The 24,350-nt window shown below is 39.8% G+C and overlaps 1 pseudogene; it reads right to left on the bottom strand.

Moving 5' to 3' along the window:
- The window catches only part of LOC116806943 (dynein axonemal heavy chain 5-like), a 79,310-nt pseudogene that overhangs the window by 25,110 nt on the left and 29,850 nt on the right, over nucleotides 1-24,350 (bottom strand).

The following is a 24,350-nucleotide window of genomic DNA, read 5'->3' as shown; positions in this document are numbered from 1 at the left end:
AAGAAGAAATCAGTACTAGTGTTCCTATCAGTAAACAATTAATTCTGTGAGATATATGTGACAAAGATTCTTTTAATGGACATAGCAGACAACAGAGAGCCAGACTTTGCAGAAATTTTAAATACCATGCTCCTTTTCCTTGCTGGAAAAGGAAGGAAAGAAATTCATTCTAAGACCACAACCATATAAAAGATGGTAGAATAGGAAGAATGATAGAAATGTGCATAAAAATCTTGAAGAACTCTGATTTCAAATAAATAATCTCTTCTCTTTCTGGGACAGAAGTTCCGCACATACATTGTAACACTGGATATCACCAAGCAGTCATACTGCTCAAATCATTTGGCAAACTTTCTCACAGTAGAATAGTTCCACCACTCTCCTACCAAAGGCTACAAAAGGTAGTAAGAATCCAGACACCAAAGAGGGAAACCCCCAGATTCCCAAAGATGCATCATTAGACATCATAGGAAAGTGTTTGGATGTGATGTATTCAAATTGACTTCTCAGGCAACCTTGAACCACAAGGTGTATAAAGAGAGACCAAGAAAACTGCAACATGGTTAAGTATATTCTGTAGAAGTTCCCCTGCCTGTCAAGTTGTCCACTTGTCATTTATCTAGAGGAAATATCCCTGGGGGTTTCAAACAAAGCAGTAGTGAGCATAACACTCTGAGAAGTTGGTAGAGAGAGCACCCTATGTCCATTTATTAGACATTCCCTCTTAGTGACAAAGAGGCCATTGAACAGCAGAATAATTTTAATTTGGAAGGCACCTACAGAAATTAACTAGTTCAACCCCTGCTCGGACCTAAACAGCTCAGTTGCTCAGTGCAATGTCCAGGTGAATCTTGAACCCTTCCCAAAACAGAAATCCCACAAAGTCCTTGGTTAATCTACTCCTGGGCATGACCACTCTTGATGTAATTATATTTTCCCTCATATCTAATCAGAATTCTTCATGTTCCAATATGAGTTTTAGTTCTCCATCTACTTCTTGGCTCCTCTGAGAAAAGTCAAGCTCCTCCCTTTCCTGTGTCCTCCAAGCAAGCACACAGCAACAGCAATGACTGGAGGAATTTAATAAACTGTCTCCTGGAGGAATGTACTATACTTCAAGGCCCAAGAAGTAAAGTCTGGCATAAGGCTTTGTGAATATACACATCACAGAGTGTTTTACATAGACAGTGATAATTTCTTTACATAGTGGGTTGACAAGCTATCAGTGGTTGAAGGGGAGCTGATGGTGCAATGAAGCTGTCTGATAAAAAACAGACCTTAACAGATTGAGTGTGATTTTTCTCACGAGATCCATGCACTGTTTGGGAATGAAATGCAACTACTCAACATGAACAAGATGACTGAGTCTATTAACAAGAAAAATCTTACACTGGCGGGGAAGAGGGAGGTATTGGAATGATGGGAGAACCTCAACAGATGCCACGAAAGGAAACAAAGATATTCCTGTCCTTCCTCTCTAGTGAAGGTCAACTGAAACTATTGCCAAAATCTTAGTAAATACAGAGTCATAGCTGCATAGTGTTTCTTATAATGTGAACATTGCCTGACCTTATACCTACAGGGATTAGCTGTTCCATAGTTTAAAAGGTACCAACCAGCCTCCCTCCAGAACTCCATGTGGCATGTTAATTGGGACTGGCATCTTGAACCTGGATTTCCTCAACTAATATATCTGCAATGTCAAAAGGTATGTCAGTAGGTGGCCCATTTTCCCTTGAGCAAGGAAATAACTAAGTCTGAATTCTTTGCATTAGGTTATGTTGCCATGAGCTCTAGGGCTTGTAGACAGAACATCAGTTTTGATTTCGGGCCCCTTTGCTTTTCACAGGCCATTCTCATGAGGTAATAACTCATTGAGGCAGGAAAAATAAGGTTAATACAGCACAGTTGCAACAATAAAGAGACAGAGAAACTTCCACATGAATGAGTCAATTGCTTCTGTGCCACTTTCTAAACCATTACAAATAGGTTATATCAAGAATAATCACAACAGAGAGAGCCAGAAAGTTACCTTGCAATATTGGTATAGAGAGTAATAAATTAAAGTAAAATATTCTACAGGAAAATATAAGAACTACAGACAGGAAAAGAGATACAACAAATTATTTTACCTGTTTCTCTGTGAGAATGACTCTGCTTAAGAGTTGATTTTCAAGACCTTTCATGGTTAAAGTAAAGTCAATGATGGAGGTTTGAGCACTAATTTCAGGAGAGTAACAAGGATTTTGTAGTTTTGTAGTAATGTAAAGTCTGAAGCCATTCATAACATCCACTTCCTTATCACCAACTTTTACCTTAAGTTAAAAAAGGTTAAAAAAAAGTCTTGAAATATAAAGAGCCAATACACACATTTTCAGATACTGCATATAGGAAAAAAGGTTACGTTTTTCTGCTTAAAGGCATAAAAATCCATTTTTAAATCATACATCTGATGCAAAAACTTTGTTAAGAACAGTCCAGGACCACCTTAAATGGCCCATTCAAACATTATTTCAACTTCTAAAAATTGTCATAAGCAAAGGAATAAGGAACTCTATGCGGTAAATATATTAACCATTTGTGAACTTAAACCCTACCTTTTATTTTCTTTCATTAGCATTGATCAAATTTAAATGAGTTTAATTTTTCTAGTCCTATATTTATTAGGAGTTATTTTGCTAAGGAGAAGTTTTGGGGAGGGGAAGGGTGGAAAGGAGAATTTACATATGTTTGCTCTTTTGTTTTATTTTTACCTTGTTGGCTGAACCTGTTTTAATGATGTTTCTTTCCAAAATTTTATCAAGTGCTGGGTCCAGCTCTTCTCCAATATCTTCTACTAAAAGAGGTCTTCCCAAAGAAAGGCTGTCTTCTAAGTGGTTTCTAAAATACTTATGATTCAAAGAAGTGATCTAAAAACATAGATGCAGTACCTTATGCCAATCTTTTTCTTAGTTTCATATTTATATATTATTTCATTTTCTTTCAAGTACTGCCAAAAGCAATGATCCTGTGAGTAGACCAGTATTAATGCAAACATTGTGAGCTCAAGGAAAGGGAACATCAGCATATCCTATTGCCAGATCTCATGGAATGCAAAGTTCTATTTTTCAGCTGCAAAGATAGAAGCAAAGCCGCACTTCCAATTTTGATATCCTATGAGTACAATTACTCAAGAATTTCACAGCAAAAATTCACAGGAACCTTTTAGCACCTTCAATTTTATTTTGGATAACATCTCCGAGTCAAACTGCACCAGGGTCAATTCCAAGATAAGTATTTTTCTGTGGTTTTTTTCACCCTTGAAAAGGAGATGTTTACATGGAACAGAACCTTAAATAGTCTTTGCTTTAAATAGTCCCCAGTATAACTGAGATTTTCAACATGTTCAAAAAGCACATTCAGCTTAGATGCTAATAAAGTTGTAAACAAACTAATAATAATTTTTATAATAACTAAGCAACCATTAAAGGTTTCTACACCTAGATAACAATCACCATGAAAGTGGTAGTTATATTCACAGAGCCACTCTATTATCACACCTCAAGCTACTTTTATGGATTTCAGGGTTTTGGGTTTTTTTTAAGAAAAAAAAGCTGGTTTATTGATGTAATTATAATTGCAGCAAGTAAGAACATTCTTCCTCCTATTTTCTTGTTTGAATTGAATTCGTGTATCTTGCCTCAGACTGTACATTGTAGCACTACATCTTCCCTGTATATTTGCAGAGCACTTAGCAGCTGGCATCCATACTAAAACAACAAAAATTAACATAATTTCTGATTAAAAGATGAAAAAAAAAATCTTGCTATAACATTTATAAATGATTCTTAATTTATAAACCCTTACATGGAATTGTATTAATTCAACTAGTTGTTGTTTTTTCCTAACACTTACATTATTCTGAAAACATGTTTATTACCAGACAGTGCCCATCCAGCCTATTTTCCAAAGTTTGTGTTCCATTAAAATAAATTCATTAAACCATGGAGTCACTGATGTTAAAGGATACACTTCCACATCTAATCAAATCTCAATTCCAATAAAATATATCTGAGATATTCTTTATATTCAAGCCAAGCTTTTTGTATAAATATAATTTCCTAAGCATTAGGGGAATCACTGAATTGTAATGCTTGTAAGCTGTTAGGGATTTTGAAAGCACAAGAATTTCTATTACCTGAAGGTCATTTCTGCCTTCCTTATTTTTAATCCAAATTTTGCCCTGTGTTTGTGGATCAATTAACAAAGGATAACGAGATGCTTTAGTGACAATGATTCCATTCTGTATGGATAAGTCGTCATTTGGCAATCCTTGCAGGTTCCATTCATGGATAGTTGGAGAATCAGTCAACATTTCTATGAGGTTCAAGTTGTTATGGAAAGGAATTTTTTGGCTTTTAATTTCCTTTTGCCAGTCATTTAACAGCAGACTGTGGAACTCTTGGTTAAAAGGACCAGAATAGGACAGAAAAGCTGTAGCCAAGAGTACATCACCTCAAAGAGAAAAAGGAGGAAAAAAACCCAAAACAAACCAAAGCATTACAACTTTGCTAATTCTATTAATGAACAAGCTGTTTCCTTCACTAGTTGCTAGTGTTGCTATGTTTTGGCTGGTAACTGAAAAACACACTTTGACCCATAAAGAAGGCAAATCAATCTTTTTTCCAAGGCTCGGTGCATTGCATGACAGTGGTACATTTCAACAGAGGCCACATTTACTTTGTTCTTCCTATGCAATTGTAGGAATCAAGAGATCAGCATCTGGCAGCTTGTTAAGGTCAATTCAACACACATGTAATGCTGTTCCAAACACCAGATCCTGCGCAAGCAGGATATGGCAGAGAGGACTTAGTCATGAACTTTTAGTTCCATCATTTCCTTGTGCATTCATAGGAACAGGCTTAAACAATTGGGGGCTGTGTGTGTTGGGGGAGTTGTGGGGGGGGCAGGGTGGAACCCCTTATAAGTACTGATTCAATGAAATTACTGTAAATCAATTACAATGATGAGTACTGGTAAAAAAAACTGTCAGAGACATCATTATGGAGGTGTTAAGTGGGACAACTTTTAATCTTCTGTTCAGTTTCAAAATTTCCCCCCTAAATTTCATGACACCATAGTTTGAGGGGGTTTTTTACCTCTGAAATAAGAACGCAAAATTTAAACTGGAGAAGATATCATACTATTATACTGAGCTAGTGTTTTTTGGACACTTTCAAGTTATCTATAAAAGAAATAGGATGAATATGTAGGGAAGGTATCCCAGATTTTTAATAAGTTAATACACATATATATATATTATAGTCGCAAATAAAACACAATTTAGTTACTATAATGCAACCCATACAACAAGGCTGCTTTTTGTAGCCTTTCCAGGTAAAAAGTAAAGAAGAAAGTTCAGCCCACAGTAAATGATGAGATAAATTTAATTGATTGATCTAAGTAATGAACCAATTATTTATCACAAAGTACTTTAGTTTACAAGTACAAATTTAAAAACCTAATCATGACCTTCTAAGAAGCAAATTCTTATGAACATTAGTAACTGCAGTTAAAAATATTGATTTCTACCTATAAATGTCAGTGCCTGAGTATCAGGCTTCCTCACCTCGATATATATTCTCAGTTATACACATTTTATTGGCTCTCACTCTCTTTGGACTATTACCTACAAATATCAGTCAAGTTAAAATTTTAGTGTCCCAAATATATGCCTCCACATTCACAGTATCCCTTATCTTTTCTTTTTAAATAATAACTTTAGCCTTATGTTTATTTTTCACCTAACAGGACTTTAGCAAGGGAATTAAAACAATTACCCTTGTTTTTCAGACAGGGATCTAACATACAAAGGAAAAGTTGGACATTTCAAATGTTTTTAGTTTCACTACTCCCTATTATTCAAACAACTTGCTTCCAAGTTCCAAGGTTTGGATAAAAACTCACCAACTAACGTCTTGGTTTGCATGGCAAATTCTTTACTCTGTTCTGTCCACTGTTATTTCTATTGGCTTTCCGCCCCTCCACGCAGCCCCCCGAATGAATCCGACTAGCTCAGAGATATGGGGCTGTGAGGGGAGGAAATAGCAGGGGAGAGGGAAAGGTAATCAGAAGAGGCTCCTTACCCAGGGTGTTGGAACAGCTCTCTTTATTCTGTGGTGTCCATGGAGAGCGGGGCAAAAGAGAGAAAGAGCAGGAAGTTTCAGGGGTCTATATAGGTTTTGGACAGGGTGGGCACTCCTGGCTCCCCGCCAACCCCATTGGGGCAGGAAGGAGGATCCAGGAGTTATCATGATCAGAGCCACAGACGCCCTAGGAAAGGGGGGACAAAAGGGTGTCCAGGAGCTCACCATAACACCTCCCCCTTATTTGTTAAACAAGGTTACAGGAATTCACTGGGCTCAATTCAACCCCGAGTATGGGTTTCCCACCACCCCATGTTGGTGGCGTGGTCAGGCCTCCTCAGGTTAGCCAACTCTATGTGGTTGACCTCTGAGGTAGAAGGTATGAGGCCCTTGATAGCTTTGAAAATCAAGTGACGCAGGATCCCAAACGCTAGGGTTACAAAGAACAGAATAACAAAGACTAACAAAACTGATCTAACTACAGATGTCCACCACCCCGTGAATCCCCATCCCTTGAACATTCTCTTCAGCATTTGCTGGATGACAACTTGCATGGGGTTCATCACAGGGTTGAGTGGAAGGTAGGTTTTCTCTAAAAGGGAAGAACAAACATTTTAAGAACATGTTAAAGCTTCTGTTTCTGCCGGAAGGAATTCCTGCCTAGGAACTTTCTTCTTCTCCCATCCGGCGGCGTCTTCTCTTTGAAGCATCAGATACTTGCTTCTTGTCCCCTTCTGTTTGACCTGGATTCTTGGGGACAAAAGGTTTCACCCACTTCTGGGGAATCCACCGAGGGCCTGAGGGAGTAGCTACACACGCATAGCCACGACCCCAGGTCACAAGTTCATAGGGACCCTTGGTTTCCCAAGTTTCTGGATCCCTAATCAAGACCGGTGGATGCTGAGACAATTTAAACTGCTTGCCACTGTTAAAGTGACGTACAACCGGTGGACTCATATTTTCGAATGAACAATTCAGAAAATTGATAGTAAACATAGCTTTACAGAGCTTCTCTCGTGGAGACATCCACGGAGCTGAGCTGTTTTGTTTTTTCAATACCTGCTTGAGCATCTGGTGTGCACGCTAGACTACAGCTTGACCTGTGGGGGAGTGGGCAATGCCAGTCTTATGTTCCACTCCCCACTGCTGGAGAAATTCCAGGAACTCCTTGGATACATACGCTGGGCCATTATCTGTTTTGATCGGTTTTGGCACCCCCAATACTGAAAACGCTTGTACTAGGTGTTGTTTGACATGTGCAGCCTTTTGTCCTATATGGGCAGAGGCATACACTGCACCTGAGAATGTGTCCACGCTTACATGAACGCATTCAAGGCGACCAAAACTCTGAATGTGTGTGATGTCTGTCTGCCATACCTCACAGCTGCTAAGGCCTCTGGGGTTTACCCCCATGCCTAAGGATGGCACCGCCTGGAGCTGGCAATTAGGACAGTTGGTCACAATGGCTCGGGCCTGACTCCGTGTTAGCTGGAACTGTCGAATCAAACCTGGCACGTTCTGGTGGTAATGTTCGTGACTCAGCTTTGCCTGTTGGAAAACATCAGGGAGACTTGCCTTTTCGACTGGTGCAGCGAAGGAGTCTGCTTTTCGGTTCCCCTCTGCAATCTCACCTGGCAAATCAGTGTGTGACCTCACATGCATCACAAAGAATGGATGTTCTCGGTGTGAGATTAAATAAATTAGCCTTGAGAGTAACCTGAAGAGATGTTCATTTTCTATTTCTCTGAGCACAGCCTGCTCCACCCTGGACACTACACCTGCCACATAGGCAGAGTCTGTCACCAAGTTGAACGGCTCGGAAAACCTCTCAAAAGCTCTCACCACTGCAGCCAGTTCAGCCACCTGTGGGGATCCCTCCACAAGCTCAACATCAGCTTCCCAATGCTGAGTCTGTGGATTTCTCCAAGTCATCACCGACTTGTGGGAAGCCCCAGAGGCATCAGTGAACACTGTGAGAGATCTGAGTGCTCTCCGGCTCCTTTTCTCTTGAGGAATCAGGTGGAATTCCTCATTGAACAACTTGTGAGACGGGGCATGGACTGATATTTGTCCCCTATAGCTGTCCAGAGATAGCTGGAGACTGGCACTGCTCTGGAGCAAATGCTCAAACATCCCTTTAGTCAGTCTCTCAGGAGAGTTCCTTCCCTCCTCAGAAAGCCTGACTGGAAGGTGAATACATGCAAAGTCACACCCTGCTAATTCACACAACCTCACCCTGGCCTTCTGAATCAGCTTTGCTATCAGCTCTTGTGGCCTAGTGATGGTTTTGGATCTTTGGAACGATAGGAAAACCCATTCTATGATTAAGAGTGGGTCCTTCTGCCCCTTGATCCATTGGAAAATCAACCCATGCAGGTGTGGGAGCTTTCCTAGAACAATGAACTGGAAAGGCAGATTTGGGTCACACCTGTGTGCCTGCCTTTCTGACAAGGCCTTCTGTACCTTTTCGATTGCTGTCTTTGCCTCTGGAGTCAGTTCCCTGGGGGAGGTCAGCTCCCTCTCCCCCTTCAATAAATTGAAAAGAGGTTCCAGGTCCTCGTTTGTGAGGCCTAGCCAGGGCCTTACCCAATTTAAAGACCCACACAGCGAGTGGAGGTCTGCTAGTGTTCTGGGGTTGCAATTTATCTCCAATTTCTGTGGGACAATAGTCCTTGCAGAGATTTCCAGGCCCAGGTATCTCCAAGGTGGCATTCTTTGAACTTTGTCTTCCTGCAATTTGAATCCAGCAGAGGTTAAAACTTTAACCACTAGGTCAAGTGTATATTGGAGTATAGAGTCATTGGGAGCACACACAAGCACGTCATCCATATAGTGTAGGATGATGGCATCCTTTCTCTCTGCACGTACTGGAGACAGTAGTGCTGCTACATACTGTTGGCATATGAAAGGGCTGGATTTTAAACCTTGGGGCAAAACTTTCCAGTGGTAGCGTTTCATCGGTGCTTCTCTATTGACCGTGGGAACTGAGAATGCAAACCTCGGGGCATCTTCAGGGTGCAATGGAATTTGGAAGAAGCAGTCCTTTATATCTAACACAGTCAATTTCCAGTCCTGGGGAAGCATAGCTGGGCTCGGCATCCCCGGTTGGAGAGGTCCCATGTCCCCCACAATTTTGTTTATCTCTCTGAGATCATGGAGCAATCTCCATTTGTCCTTCCCAGGATTCTTTATTACAAAGACTGGGAAATTCCAAGGGCTGTCTGTTTCTTGCAGGTGTCCTTGAACTACCTGCTCCTCCACAAGTTTTTCAAGCGCCTCGAGTTTTTCTCTACTCAAAGGCCACTGTGCTACCCACTTTGGGGTGTTATCCAACCACTTTAACTTGTGGGCATGGCGCTCCACAGTGGCGACTCCTGAAAATCCTGGGGTGTCTTAGGAATGATTAATTGGACTCCCCACTGGGACATGGTGTCTCTTCCCCACAGAGGAGCCTTATAGTCTGCCACAAACGGGCGAACACTTGCTGATTTCCCGTCAGGTCCCTCAATTTGCACTACATTTTTAGAATTTTTTGCCCATGTAGTTCCTCCTATACCCTGAAGTTTGCCTGCCACACGTTGCAATTCCCAGTGTGATGGCCACATGGTTTTGGGTATCACCGTGATGTCTGCACCTGTGTCCAGAACACCTTCCTCATGAAGGTATTCTGACCCATGTGCTAGGTTGCATGTCATGGAGGGTTTGTCCTCTCCTACCACTTCCGCCCAGTAGACTTCTGGAGATTTTCCTTCTACTGTGATTTCCACTGGGATGGGAATGGCTTGTGCCAGAAGTTGCCCCTTTTCTAGATAGAATGGAGGGTGCAAGCAACGTGCCAACAGCATAAGGCTGGATATTTTTCCCTTAGTAGTCATGGGAACTATTTCAATCTCAGGAGGTGTGTATGCTGTGTCCCCAATAACAAAATACTCACTGTCCAGTTCCATATCGTACGCCTGCAGGTCCTGAGGGTTTTTTGATAGGTCCACAACAATGACTTTCCAATCAGTGTTTCTGAAATGAAATCCTTTGGCAGTCACTAAGCGGGGTCGGCCTAATGGCTGCCAAACCTTGTTAGTAATACATTTTACATTCTTATTTTTCTCTCTCCCCCCATCATAGTATCCACCCTCCCCCTTATTTGTTAAGAGAGAGGTATCATCACGTTTGTGTCCCACTATATTTATATCTTTGCGCGTAGCAGTGGGCACGCTCTGTGCATCTAGTTTTTTTGTTTGTTGATCTGTCTCTGGTTCTGGTTCTGAGGACAGTTCCTGGCAAAGTGTCCTGGTTTCTTGCAACGCAGGCAGATGATTTGCTGCAGCTGTTGTGATGATCTGGGTGGCTTCCTTGGGTTTGATGCAGCAGTGGCAACAGGCTGTAATTCTGCTGGTGCTCTATGACTGACAGGATTATCAAGCAGCTCTGCTTTCTTAGTGCAGGCCTCGATCATCTGGCCAAGAGTAGGTGCTGGATCAAGAGGAAGGCTGAGAAGAATCCTATGACAGGTCTCGTTGGCATTCCTCTGGGCCATTTCTTTAATCAACTCTGTTTGCACACTGGTGTGTTGCACCTGTTTTTCGACTTGGCTTCTCAAACGATCCACAAACTGCAAAAAACTCTCAGAAGGAAACTGTTTGATATTAATATAACTGCATTCAACGTCAGTGCCTGGTAATTGATACAGTGTCTTTTCTGCAGCAGTACAGATTTTTTCTAAAATCGATCTAGATAACAGTCTGGTTTGTTTTTCTGGACATTGTATGTCTCCTGTCCCACACAAATGGTGTATTGTAAGGGGCTGGCCATCCATGTTGGTGGCATCACTGGGTGTACGCTGTATTTCTTGCAAAACTGTTTCCAAAGCCAATTTCCACTTATTTTCCCATATCTCATATTCAGAGGATGTTAGTAAACATTTAAACAAATCAGTTATATCTTTTGGCACCATTTCATTTGAATTGAAGTTTGCCCTCATCATACCCTTGAAAATCTCACTTGATCTCCCAAATTCTTTCTGAACTTTACAGATTTCTGTTTTGTCCCTGTATGGGAGAGGTTGGTATGTTCTTGTACCATTTCTTCTCCCTAAATAAACCACTGGAGCTAAAGATGGTATAGATTCCTCGATAGGGCAAGGCTTGTGTTCGTCCCGCGCACCCCCCACCTCGGTGAGGGGCAGCTCGCCCCCCCACCTCTCCCGGGTGCCGCGTCGGAGAATTTACCAAGCCTGTGACTGCGGGATTCGTCTGTGAAACCCTCTCTGGGGGTTCCCTCTCCAGTCGGCTCTTCCCGGGGTACACAGGCAGAGGTCCCCGACTGTGCCCCGTGACTCAAAGCTTTTAAAGGCAGCTAGAGTACCAGGGCAGTTGACTGTCCCAAGAGCTTTCGACTCCCACCGAAATAGGGGGTCCAGCTTCTTCGTGGGCTCAGAGCAGCACACGTTGGGGCGCCAACTGTTATTTCTATTGGCTTTCCCCCCCTCCACGCAGCCCCCCGAATGAATCCGACTAGCTCAGAGATATGGGGCTGTGAGGGGAGGAAATAGCAGGGGAGAGGGAAAGGTAATCAGAAGAGGCTCCTTACCCAGGGTGTTGGAACAGCTCTCTTTATTCTGTGGTGTCCATGGAGAGCGGGGCAAAAGAGAGAAAGAGCAGGAAGTTTCAGGGGTCTATATAGGTTTTGGACAGGGTGGGCACTCCTGGCTCCCCGCCAACCCCATTGGGGCAGGAAGGAGGATCCAGGAGTTATCATGATCAGAGCCACAGACGCCCTAGGAAAGGGGGGACAAAAGGGTGTCCAGGAGCTCACCGTAACAGTCCACCTCTCTTTTTCACCTGCTAAACCACTTATAAGACTTGAGGCAGTTTGCATTTTATGTCGGCAACATTCAGCATCTTCCAGCAGAGTCTAGAGAAAACCATGCACCAAGAGAAATTGTTTACAGTAGTATGTCTGATAGGCCAGAAAAATCTCTACATCTCATTAAACCAGTGGATAAACAACAGGTTAGAAATGTATTCTTAAATATCTCTATCACCATGCAGAGGAGGGAATGTGAGATGAAAAAAATATATCAGGACAAACTCTCAACATCTCCCAGAAACATGATTCAGTATTTCTTTTTAATATTCCTGTTCTTAACTTTTATTTTGGTGCAGTTGTTGAATAGTATATAAAATTCTTGATACTTATTCACTCTGGGGAATTCTACTCAGAATTTCAAATATATTATACACATATAGTATACATGGAATTTGAAGTTACAGTAGTAGGCACTGAATAAAGAATACAAATAAAATAGTTTTTGAGGGGTGGGAGGGAAGAGAAGAGAGGATCAGAGGCAAAGGAGAGAGGTAGAAAGCAAAGAGGCAGTATTCAAATACTATCTGTCTCTTATCTGCTGTCCATCAACAAGGAATAATAGTAAAATTGAAAGAACACACCAAGTGTTCTTTAAAGCAAGGCTAGAAACTTCTTTTTTGTGAAGGCCAGTTCACCTGTTTTTCTCTCATTGCATTTTCATACTCTGCCTGCACAATATCTAATTCTTCTTGCTTGGCTGCCAGTTCTTCTTGAGCTTTCTGCAGATCCAGCATAGCACTGGTTAGGCGTTTCTCTTGAATTGCTAAATTAGCCTATAGAGAACGAAACCACAGATGTGTAGTAATACACAGAGAATTTCAAAGTATTTGCTATAACACATCAGAAAGTTTTTCCTGTACTACATTTCCAAATCAAACTCTTCAGTAGAGATGTCAACTCAGCAAAACCTTTTATTTGAATTTTACAACAAACTAAATTCTTATTTTGGACAGCTGTACTTGAACAGTTGCCTTAATGTCAATTAGAAAAAAAATAATTAAAAATACTTCTGGGAATGCCAGTCATTCTTCATGTGACACAAAAGTTAGTCTGACATGGCTTGCAGAAGAGAAGTCTATTTGATTTGTCCAACTAATATGCCAGGCTGAAATACAATTCTTGCTGCCTTCTCAGTCATTCCCTGTATAATACAAGCTATTCTCTGTTAAACATGTTTGACCACTTTCTTCCTGACTTTCATTCTAACTACTTAGGCCCAGTTTGGTTTTTTTTTCTCTACATAACACTGATGAAGAGTATCTGCACAATCTTCTTATGAACTGAGATCTGGAACATTAAAAGAACCAAATCTCAAGGCTTTTTTCTACTTAATTCAAAATTAATGTAGAGTATTTGCAGTAGTGCATTTACCTAGATGACAGATGCTTTAACCCCATCCAGTAGGGGTCCAAAGGGATAAAACCACACCATCTCTTCTGTAATTTTGACAACTCAAATGTTACGGTGAGCTCCTGGACACCCTTTTGTCCCCCCTTTCCTAGGGCGTCTGTGGCTCTGATCATGATAACTCCTGGATCCTCCTTCCTGCCCCAATGGGGTTGGCGGGGAGCCAGGAGTGCCCACCCTGTCCAAAACCTATATAGACCCCTGAAACTTCCTGCTCTTTCTCTCTTTTGCCCCGCTCTCCATGGACACCACAGAATAAAGAGAGCTGTTCCAACACCCTGGGTAAGGAGCCTCTTCTGATTACCTTTCCCTCTCCCCTGCTATTTCCTCCCCTCACAGCCCCATATCTCTGAGCTAGTCGGATTCATTCGGGGGGCTGCGTGGAGGGGGGGAAAACCATAGAAATAACACTCAAATGTACGAGAGGAAGTATATTTGAAATATATTTTATTGTAGAAGTACAGTGTTCAAGGTAATAAATTTCGAGACAGATAACCACCATAAATAAGGCAGATGAAGTTTCCCACAGATTAAATCTTCAAGCGCAAACAGGTGAGGATGAGGAGCAGAGGGTGCCTTTGACTGACAAACAGACGTACCTTCGAAGGTAATACTTCTTTGTTGATGGAAAAAAATACTGCCACAGCTTTCGTCCATGAGCAAAGGCCAGCAACATTTCCACATACTCTCTTGGCTGTCTCAGTGTTGTAGTCCGCCATTTCAAAATAAGGGCTCAAAAGTTCTACCACTTCTTCAGTAATTGTGTCTTTCTGAAATTGCTGAAAAAAATTTTTGAAAGCGCAAGATACAAAACATGTGCAGCAAGTGTAAATTATATATACATGCATTTCAGAACACATAGAACACTAGAAAGATCACAAGTATTTCTTACAAATAACTAATATGAAATTATTTGTCACATGTATCTTTGAGACCTTTATTAAAGTCATTCCACTTTACGAAATGGAAAAACGTTTACTTTCATTTATGACCTTCGCCATCTCAACTCACTTTCCTGTTACACAGCTAATAATTGTTTCAAAATATCACTGGTCCTGCTAGAAGTTTCGTTTTGCTTAATACAGAATAAGTTTTAACAATCTTCAAAAAGAAAATGAAGCGCTAAATTCTAGTTCAAAAACATACATTCTGCAAGACAATCCTTTCAAAGGTCAAAAGCCATCTATCTTACCCTTAAATTACCTTGTCTAATTACTGGAATGTGTTTAATTTTTAAAGAATTTATTTTTACTCTTTTCTTGATAAAGCATATTTTTCCTTTTTCCTCCTGAAAAGCTCTCAATTTTCTCTTTCAAATTTATTTACAATGTATAATGAAACCCAATCCCAAACTTGAAAAAGAGCTGTTCCCTGAAGCACAAATAGGTTTAATTAAGCATGAGTGAAATTAATCGTTGAAGTCCTTTAGAAAATTAAAAATCTTTACAAGTAGATGCAATGTGAATACTTCATAGATAACATCCATGCCCCTACCAACCATACAAAGCTGCTCAAGCCTCCTACTAGACCAGTGACAAATTAAGTAAACTCAAAATGCAGAAATCAGGGATGATAACACTCAGTGGAGCAGGGAGATATACCATTTATTCCAAATAGATAAATCATAATATTATTCGTTTTAGTTATGAAAAAGGATTTGTTTACCAGTTAGTTAGTCTTTCCATTTCCCTAGACAAATCCTGTGAACCAAAAAAATCCCAAATTTTAAAATCTGGGATTGTGGTTGTGTTCATCCTAATAACCATCTATGCTTTTCCAAACCAGTGCACAAGTTGAAATGTTGAAAATTAATTAAAAGTTAAATACCAGGAAAAAATATGGCTTTTATCAGCTTTAATGAAGCAAATAACTAATGCCTATCAAAACCAAATGCTTCAGGCTTTGAGTCATTTGTCCCATAAAACAAATTTATTGCCTTACTTAGCAAAATTATAGTTGATTTATAACATGACTTTTTAAGAAGGATTAAAGTCTATTTCATCCTGACATATTTATTCTTAAGTCCTTATCATTTCAGATCTATTGTGTGATTTCCCTTGCACATTTGTTCTCCTACGAGCACCAGGGAAAACATTGTCCCTTAAAAAAAAAAAAAAAAAAGGAAAAGGTTGCACAAGCACCTGTACACTCTGTAAGAAGTTCCCTGTTGTCATCAGCTTCAGCGACTCTTGCCACAGTGGGACAGTACAGCGTTTTTCCTGATCAATTTTCGCGTGGTTGACTTTACGCTGGAAGAGCAGCAGCACGCAGACCATAATACGCATGATGAGGTGAGGAGGTCGACCAAGTGTGCCCACTGTGGCAATATCTGCAGGTTTTATTGTCTAGGAATTGAAACAAAGGGCAAAGCAGTTACTGTTTAGTTAATAAAACATGGGGCAAAAGTTCACCAACTTAATGGTGAACTTAAGCAATGGGAGAAAAAAATATATATATGCTATTTTTACCTCTAAAAAGCATGAAGCTAGAAGGACCTCCCCCAATCAGATTTTCACTACTTACTCCTATCAACTCCTAGGAAACCTCAGCACAGCATCTCCACACCTTAAAGCTCAAAATTACCATGAACTTTTTTGACAATAAAAAAGAGCAAATCAGAAATATCTTGAAATTTTACTTGTTGTTAAAATGTGAACATATTGACCAGAAACTGTATCTAGAAAGAAAATGCTTTTTGTTGACATCCAGCAAATGAAGGTAAATTAAGGAAACCAGTGAGAAGGCCTGGTATATCTATATGTTTGTATCTCCTAGTACATCTTACCAGGAATATTCCTGGCATAGAAGGAGGCCATAGAAAAATATATTATAATAAGGTATTAAAACCTAGGCCCTAACAAGTAAGGCTAAATAAGCCTAGGGTGCAAGTATAACACTGTAACTCATAACTCTACATCATGAATCAGAAAACACAGAAAAGTCTGCTGAAGATGTCTCCTTAGAGAAGACTCAATTTGAGCAGCAGTGTTTACTGCACCACAGACAAAGCAATAAAACCACTGAACAATGGGAACAGCTGATGGGCAGACCCCTCCTGCAACACACACAACTCTGAGCAGTTGTTTTGCTTATTTACAGGCAGTTTAATAAGTCCAAGTACACGACAGCCCAAACAGTAAGCAACAGATTCCTGTCAGTGTCATGACATCTTGCTTCTAGCCTAGCACATGCCTCACTGGGAATTCACAGAGGCAGATTTTAATTACACTGCAGACCATCCAGATCGCCTTCCCTCTGCCAGCCCTTTGTTTCCCTTCAATATTTTGCTCCTTGTAGGGTTCACTGTGCACGAAATAATTCATCAGAGATTTTCCAGATATCTGTGTGAAAACTTTGCCGAGTCTTTCTTTGTGACTGTTAGGAAATTCAGCTCAGCCTTTTTTTTTTTTTTTTTTTTTTTCTAAAATAAAAGTTGTGGCAAAATTGTTACATTTAAATTTTATTCATTTATTTATTTGTCTATAGTTCTGCATTTAATGTGCTATATTTATTACAGGGCAAAGTGCTACAAAGTTTTACTGAACTCTGACAATTCTTACTCAAACTTTAAAAAACTAATCTCACTATATGTTTAGAAATGCTTATAAGATGCTGTGTACCTACCTTTCTCTTAATGTAGCATTTATCATTCTTAAAAGATGCTAAAAAATTGAGTAAAATAGCTAATCACTTTTTTTTTCATCTGGGTAATGACCTTTCTATTTACCAAATATTTTAATAGGCATTTACCTACTCTGCAACCAGAATTCTACTATAGGAATCCCTAGCTCAAATTTGCAAATCCATAATGATTATGAGATTCATTTTTGAAAAGTGCAGACCCATACAGAGAAGATTCTTGCTTAAAGGAGGGAATGAACGAATGAATGAATGAATGAATGAATGAATGAATGAATGAATGCATGCTGAGAATACATAGACACATTCTGCTAGATCGCTTTTTATGACAGTTTGCCTTCGCCCTTTAGACATAAGCAAAGCAATTTATTATAGAAAAGTCAAAAATTTTAAGATTAAGCCCAAATACTTTTTCCCATTGAGAAGTTTTACAATAATGCCAGCTTCACTTTTTCTTGAAATCAGGTTTTCAGTTATTAGCGCTCTGCATTTCTAGAAGAGCAGTATTGTTTTGGTTCAGCCATTTTAGTCAAAAGCAGAAAGTAACCTTTAATAAGATACAGGTCCAGACCCATCATACTGGTACCCTTTTTATACTGCAGATGCTGACTAATTAACATTGCTTATTTTTCACTTGTCAGAATGCTTGCCCACTACCAGGTTTGCTGTTTTGTTGTTGCTAGCTCTTTAACCTTTTTCCTGTGGCTACATATCAAGGTCCTATAATACACACCTTCTCCAGCTGTCAGGTCATCCACCTTCATTTAGACTTTTGCACTCTAAGCATCATGGCAGTTAGAGGCTATTAAACATGTCTCACTCAAAATGAAGTCTTACATTCAGAAGAGCCATAAAAATTCTTCTACACTAGATTCTAAAGCTAATCATGCCATTCTTTAACCATCACAACAAGCCTCTCAAATGGAAAGGTATAATTTCCAGCAAATCTACATAAAACGCTTTGAGGTTTGTCTATCCTTCAGGTTTTTTACTTCATACTTTTCCATTTCTTGAGATGTGAGCTCCTTGCTAGCGTCTAACAGGTGTATTTCAGATTCCACTAGTACTGCTCACGGTAAAATGTCCTGAGGCACATCCTCCTATAAAGTCAGCTGAGCAGACAAAGATAAATATTATGCAAGATCAACAAATATTATTTTTTTTTATCTTAAATATTTGGACATTCTATTAAAAAAGCTGTACAAGAAAAGTATGGTGAAGGAAATGAAGTCTTGATAATGCTACAACCCCTAAGAAAATATTTTTTTTAAAGACAGAAAATAGTAGAGCAGAAAACCTATTGAAAATGCAATTTCTTTGTGAAAACTTAAAATAGAAGGTTTGGATATGGATGGAATTACAACTGATTTTACATGGACAGCACTTCACTCATTGCACACATGCTGTTTAATTATAGTATCAATTTTCAGTCACTAGTCTAACCTGTGGCCCATGCTATATTCAATTACAGTTTCAAAGAAAGTTAAAACTTGCCCTTCTCTGAAAAGGGACTATTTTGGGGTTGGTACTCATGTGAAAAAAGAAAAACAAAACTAAACCTAAAAAGCCTCAAAATACATATATTTATTTTCTATCAAGTGAAGAGTTATGCAATGCACCTGCAATTTTGTATTTCTGACATCCATCTTCTTAGTGGAAATGTTATACATGGTCCAAGTACTAACCTGTAAGGCTGCTTCTGCCTCTTCCAAAGCAGGTTTGGCAGCTTCCAGCTTCTCTTCAGCAATGGCTTTGTCAACTGTGATACTGTCTACAATAGCTTGGGCTTTGTCTTTCACTTTCTGAACATCACCCTTCACATTCTCACCAGCCTGTGTTTTTACAGTAACTTCTTTCAATACCTAGAATGTAAGAAAACCCACATGCCATAGTTAAAAGTTTTTGTTGTAAAATCATCTCTCTCCAATTTCAGAAAACTCAAATAGCATCATTTTCTCCAAGATCCTTTCTTTCCAACAATTAACTTCATTTTAATTGATTCATCTTTTCAAAATACAATAAATAAAAGAAGAAAAAAAATCAAACAACAATACACTTTGAAGGCTGTACATACCATGCCAGCTTTTTCATTGTCAATTTGAAGTTCCTTTTCTTTTACCTCCAGTTCTCTGCTTAGAGCAGCCACTGACTCAGAGGCCTCTTTCGATTTTTCCAGACCAGTATTTATTCTGAAGTTTAAAAGCAAAATAAAAAGCATCTCTTTCACTATGTAATTTACACTCTACTTTCCATCTATAGATCAAATCATATCAATCAGAATGAATAATTGCAAGTAATGTTTTACACCAAAAATAAAACTTGGACAGGAATTTTACATTTCTGATATCTTCAGAATCAATAAAGTGGACAATAAAGTACATTAATAAAGTTTGTGGCTTGAAATTTTACCTGCCTCTGATCAAACAGTATGCCTTTATCATTGCATAAAAATCCTATGTGTTATTCTAGAAATGTTGCTCACTGTCCCTCTTGAGCCAATAATCAAAGAACTGAGTTCCATACAGCAGAAAGCATTTTCTGATCACCGAAATTCTGAAAATTATAACCAATCAATATTTCGTATTTGAAATGGAAACTGAAAAGAAACCAAGACCAAACAAAAGAGAGGAAAAGATAAATAGTATTGAGATAAGACCTCTCTGATTCAGCATTAAAATGCCCCTTCAACAGTGCTTTTTTTCTATCAGAAATTCTTCACCCGGGACCTTTCAGACAGCTTACAAGGCCTCTAGAGAGACTGCTGTTGTGAAGGCTATGCAGTACTTGGACAGCTGAACAAATACAGGAGAACAGACAAAGTGAAACTGCTGACAAATTCAGACAGTGCAAATAAGTTTAAGTGGAAGAAATTGGACTCCGTGAACTAACTTGATAAATCTGAAGGTAGAAAACAGGGCAACACCCTTCTGTTGTACAAGTCTTCACCCCTAACATAACTACAGGTTTCAAACTCAATTTGACTTTGAAGACAAAGAATGATTCAAAGCCAAATAAACAAGTTTAAGCCTTTCTTTAAGGTTTCCAGTTCTTTTTGCGAATCTTTCAAAACTGAAAAGGCAGTTTTTCTTAAGGGTGATACCAACTGATGCACTGATTGCTACTTTTACATTACAGCTGGGTGCTCCTGACATGAAGATATATCAGCAAATAGATATCATTACTTTAATAAAGCATCTTAAAATAGAAATAAGTATATCAAAACCACCTTAATAATGCATGATTAAAAAGCTCAGGAGTCTAAGTAAGGCTCTGTGCTCAAAAAACCACTTAGGAAATTCCTTACATATTCATAACAGGAGGTTACAAGTGTCCACTTAGGAAACAAAATTTGCCACCTGACAAATTAAATGCTCTTATCAACATAATATAAAATTAGATGTAGATGCCTTCTTTTACTCTTTAGAAACATATGGGTATTGTTTATATTCACCTCATATTCCCTCTACCTCTATTTTTCATGCATCACTACTCTTCTCCCCTGCCCCCCCAAATATATGTAGTCTTTATCTTATATGACAAGAGCAACTACAATGTTTGAATAAGTTACAACTTCACATAATTTTAGGAATTAAAAATACTTTTTTTTTTTTTGCTGTGTGAGGAGACAAGCCATGCATCGAAATGAAACATATCAGAATATTCTACCTGGGGAAGAAAACTACAGAAAAACAGAAGTAACCTGAGTAGTCTACCTGTTTGATAATATTTGCACTTCAGCATACTTTTCTTTGTATGTGGTTTTATATCCCTGAATAAAAATCAGGTAGGATTTGGGAGTCACATGTGTAGAACGTCTGTATCTTTGAAAGTAATCAGAACATTTTTCTGCCACTCCATCCTGGAATGAGCCCACACACTGCACAATTTCCATCTTTTTATCAGCAGTGCAGTCCATATCAAATGAGGACAGGAAGTGTTCAGACACTTAGGAAAGAAAGAAAGCCTAAATGTTAGTAAATATTTACAAAAACATCTTAGCTTATAAACAAGTCACTATAAAACAAGTCAGCATGAAGTATCTTAGCTTTCACCCAGCTCCTGAAAACTCAGTCTTCTTTACTCCTCACAGTCAGATTCTGAATATTATTCCACACTTGTCAGTAAAAAGTACAGCCAAGGATCTGTCATTCTTCATCGCCAAAGTGTGCAACTGCTTTTTCACGCTGAACCTAGCTGCTACCTACCAAGGACTGGGTAATCACAGCATTCCTCTGTATGCCCTATCACAGACATAATAATAAATAATCTCTTTCTTTAGTTTATTTGCCTTCTTTACAAATACTTTAAAGACATCTTCATGGGGATTTTTTTTTTTAACTGTGCTCAAAACCATTTCTCTGTTAGAAATATTTCAACAGCTTAATAAAACAGTCTTTAAAGAAGAAAATGTCTACATCAAATATTAGAATCAAGGATTTATTTTGTTAAAATTCAACACAATTAAAACAGCTACATGACCACTGATAAGAAAATTATGTGTCTGCAAAGAAAAATCCTATACATGCCTGCCACCAGAGCATCCTTAGGCCATCGGCTGAACCAATCTATAGTGCATCCAGAAATGAGAGCAGGGAACTTCAGGGCCCTATTTCAGAATTTTTCACTTACTGGTGAAAAGCAAAGAACTACGTGAAGGTTCTGATGGACTCTGGCCATGAAATAGTCATACAGAGCTTCACTGGTTGGAGGTCTTTGTGGATGCTCCTTTTTGAAGGAGGGAATGAGGTCACTAATGATCTCATCTACTTCATCACGTGCAAATAAGTTTGACACATTTGGGAAGAAGGAAGATTTTTCATGCTTCTTGAGATGATCCAAAATAGAGGATACATCATAAGGTTTTTTTAATACACATTATTGTAGAAAGGGACACAAATCTCAGACAATGAAGATATTAGTACCCCCCCAGCTTCTTTAACAAGAAGTTTTAAGTTATTCCATGAAGTTATTCCATTAAATAGACTGAAATGTAACTTGCTGTAAATTTTAAATTCCACCCTCAAATAGCTTTCCTTCCTTATCTTTATATTCTAATAACTAGTAGTAATTACTCTGAAACATAACCCTGAAATAGTAAATAAGTAAAAAAAAACAATAAACCCCATCAATTCTGGACATAAAGTTACCATACAAAAACTAACTGTATACTAATAATAAATTTAACAGACAACTTTTAAAAACATCAGTAATATTTCTCAAGTCTAATTTTTTTTTTTTTTAAGCTGTTCTCATGTCCCTTGAGATAGCTTCTCTTGGTCTGACCTAGGATTTTGTAGATTTCGTAGACTGCATTCATTTTTAATACGACTCTAACGACAAAAAGCATTTGAGTTCTAGTTTTTGGAAGTGCATGCTTCAACCTATAACAAAATATTCAAAAAAAATATGCTCTTTTACCACAAAATTCTGAATTTTAAAAAGCATAAAACTGAACATGTTACCTCCCCTGATGAAACTGTTCAAGTATTCTAAGAAAGACTCATCTTTGATCTCATTGTCTGTAAAAAGAAAACAGGTGCCTTTGCCTTGCACACATGCTGTTCTGTATAAGACTTTCAGATTTTCCATCAAGTTTAAAGTCATGTATGATCTAAAAAAATAAGTTTAACAAACACTCTTCTCACTTTAAAAAAGTCTTCTGACGAAAAGGGTAAAAAAAAAAAAAGCAAATTTAAGTTAGAAGCAATGTCTTATGATAATCAACTTATGGCAAAAAGGTGCTTATATCAGATAGATCCTCTGATGAGACCCATACCAAGGAACATTGACTCATGTGAACCGAAAATTTCTTCTGCAGACAAAAAAACCTGTTCATGCCCTGAGCTTCCAAGATGCTGAGAACTCGATGACAGCTGCAGGAAGGAAGGGCTGTGCTGAGTTTGTCGGGAAGCAAGGACATAGACAGCGCCTGTGTTTGGGAGTGAGCAGCTGCTGGTTTTTTACAATTGCCTTTACTGTGCAATGAATGCCAGGGTGGGCTGTGCACTCTACTGCACTGAGCTGGGCACCGGAAAACAGAGAGCACAGATGTCTGACAGCAGTTTGAATCTTGCCTAGGAAAAAGCAGTGTTTCTGGAGTGTTCAGCAAATCCATGCTTCTGGGCAAGAGCGGGATACGTGCACTGTGCTGGCAAGCTTTCTCCCTGCAAGACATGCTGGAAAAGCTTTTCGCTATGACGCAGTCCACTCAAGACGCGGACTACGGCTCTCCGCAGCTTTCCGGAGGGAAGCGCCGGCTCCCGGCGTCTTTCCACCGAAGCCGCGCTTTGCAGCCTACAACTGCGGTTCATGCAAGCGGTGCACGTAGTAGCCGCTTCTTCACTTCCAGGAGCCGGGGAGAGCGGTTGGCTTCTGAGAGGCAAAGAACGAAGCCGGCTTGTGTGCGCAGCCTTGGGACTGCTAGAGGACGGTGGCTGCTGCTGGCTGTCCCTTCAATTCACTACTGGCAGGCTTATGGCAGGTGTTCAAGGACGACTTTCCTGGGTTTTGACTTGGTCCTTATGCAGACTTCCTGGAGAAATCTTGTTCGTGTGCTGAGCTTCCAAGATGCAGAGAACTCAATGACAGCTGCAGAAAGGAAGGGCTGCGCTGAGTTTGTCGGGAAGCAAGGACATAGACAGCGCCTGTGTTTGGGAGTGAGCAGCTGCTGGTTTTTTACAATTGCCTTTACTGTGCAATGAATGCCAGGGTGGGCTGTGCACTCTACTGCACTGAGCTGGGCACCGGAAAACAGAGAGCACAGACGTCTGACAGCAGTTTGAATCTTGCCTAGGAAAAAGCAGTGTTTCTGGAGTGTTCAGCAAATCCATGCTTCTGGGCAAGAGCGGGATACGTGCACTGTGCTGGCAAGCTTTCTCCCTGCAAGACATGCTGGAAAAGCTTTTCGCTATGACGCAGTCCACTCAAGACGCGGACTACGGCTCTCCGCAGCTTTCCGGAGGGAAGCGCCGGCTCCCGGCGTCTTTCCACCGAAGCCGCGCTTTGCAGCCTACAACTACGGTTCATGCAAGCGGTGCACGTAGTAGCCGCTTCTTCACTTCCAGGAGCCGGGGAGAGCGGTTGGCTTCTGAGAGGCAAAGAACGAAGCCGGCTTGTGTGCGCATCTTCGGGACTGCTAGAGGACGGTGGCTGCAGCTGCCTGCCCTTTCAATTCACCTCTGGCATGCTTATGGCAGGTGTTCCTAGGCGACTTTCCTGGGTTTTGACTTGGTCCTTATGCAGACGTCCTGGAGAATTCTTGTTCGTGTGCTGAGCTTCCAAGATGCAGAGAAATCGATGACAGCTGCAGAAAAG

Source organism: Taeniopygia guttata, chromosome W (assembly GCF_048771995.1).
Source record: "Taeniopygia guttata chromosome W, bTaeGut7.mat, whole genome shotgun sequence".
In the NCBI taxonomy this organism is placed as follows: domain Eukaryota; kingdom Metazoa; phylum Chordata; class Aves; order Passeriformes; family Estrildidae; genus Taeniopygia; species Taeniopygia guttata.
This window is presented reverse-complemented; position numbering and strand designations above follow the sequence as displayed.